A 1,681-nucleotide genomic window follows, 5' to 3' on the forward strand; every position below is an offset into this window, starting at 1 on the left:
ACTTGTGCTCAAGTCCCTTCACCAGCCTCGTTGCTCTTCTCTGGACCCGCTCCAGCAGCTCAATGTCCTTCCTGAACTGAGGGGCCCAGAGCTGAACACAATACTCAAGGTGTGGCCTCACCAACGCAGAGTACAGGGGAAGGATCACTTCCCTGCTCCTGCTGGCCACACTGTTCTTGATGCAGGCCAGGATGCCATTGGCCTTCCTGGCCACCTGGGCACACTGCTGGCTCATGTTCAGCCTCCTGTCGATCAGTACCCCCAGGTCCCTTTCTGCCTGGCTGCTCTCCAGCCACTCTGTGCCCAGCCTGTAGCGCTGCAGGGGGTTGTTGTGGCCAAAGTGCAGGACCCGGCACTTGGCCTTGTTGAACTTCATCCCATTGGAGTCAGCCCATCTCTCCAGTCTATCCAGATCCCTCTGCAGAGCCCTCCTGGGGGAAAAAAACCCTCACAAATTAAATAGTTGCCTTCCACTGAAAGGAAACCAGTTTTGTTAATTGGCAATAGTGCAGTAAATTTAATTTTTCTTTTACTGCTCGTCTCCTACTTCTTCAATTGAAATTTGTGGTAACGGCATCAATAACACAGCTCTTTAGTTAAAAAAAAAAATAAATTAAGATTGGGAAAATCTTCACCACTATTTTTATAATTAGATGTCCATTAGCAAGCATATTTTACATGATTTTACATTATTTTCCTATAATTAATGTAGATCACTTAATGAAGTTGTGTATTTTGCTAAACTGTCTCAACTGAAAACCAAACCAAACCGAACCAAAAGTTCCTACACAATGTTTTTGTGTAAAGGCCATAAATCTACCTTGATAAGGAGAAAAAAAAAAAAGCAAAAATATTGTTTGAACAATGTTTTATAATAGAGTGCTGTAAAAAAAATCACATAGGTGCATGGTCTCGTATGCATAGTTGCATGTCATGTATATTAATTAGATATAATGAATATAGAGATTTAAAAGTAAAATCCCTTTGAGGGTTTAAGAGAATATTTAGAACTGGTGCTCACGATAATTTAATGACCCTGCCTGAAAGCCTTTGTGCATCAAGAAGTTATCTCTGACTCACAAACAGTCAGTCAGTGACCAGAGCAGGAGATGCTGGGCTTTGAGTGACTCAAAGACAGCACCACTGTGCAGGCAGGAAACAACAACAACAACAAAAAATGGTTTAACCAGCCATGAATTATTAGCAAGCATTGCATTTGGTTTTAAGGCTGCATTCAAGACATTGCTGTGAGACCTCTGCTTTTTCCACGCTCTGGCGCAAGAAAGGTGGAATTTTGGGCCGTGGGGTTGGAACATTCCATACAACTCCGATGTGACTGACCTGGAGAGCAGCTGCATACCTTCCTTGACCAGCACAAGGTACAGTAACTGCTCACAGGGGTCACCAGCTCCTGCTTGCATCTTGTAGGACTGTGTGTGAATGCACCAGTGCCATGCAGAACAGAGCAGCATTTGTTTTCCAATTCATTGGAATTGTAACCCGTCTCCAGGCAGGAACTGTGGATTCCGTTTTTGGCGATGTTACTGCAAGGTGTAAAGTATCACACTAAGACACTTCATGGCTCTCTGTGATTTATTCAATGACAGGGAGAATACCAGACTGTTTCAGATTAAAGAGAACCTTGATCTATTTGTGTAAGTTTGGCAGACAGCATTTCCTT

This window comes from Empidonax traillii, unplaced genomic scaffold (assembly GCF_003031625.1).
Source record: "Empidonax traillii isolate 1590-97213 ecotype Southwest subspecies unplaced genomic scaffold, ASM303162v1 scaffold1190:size157544, whole genome shotgun sequence".
In the NCBI taxonomy this organism is placed as follows: domain Eukaryota; kingdom Metazoa; phylum Chordata; class Aves; order Passeriformes; family Tyrannidae; genus Empidonax; species Empidonax traillii.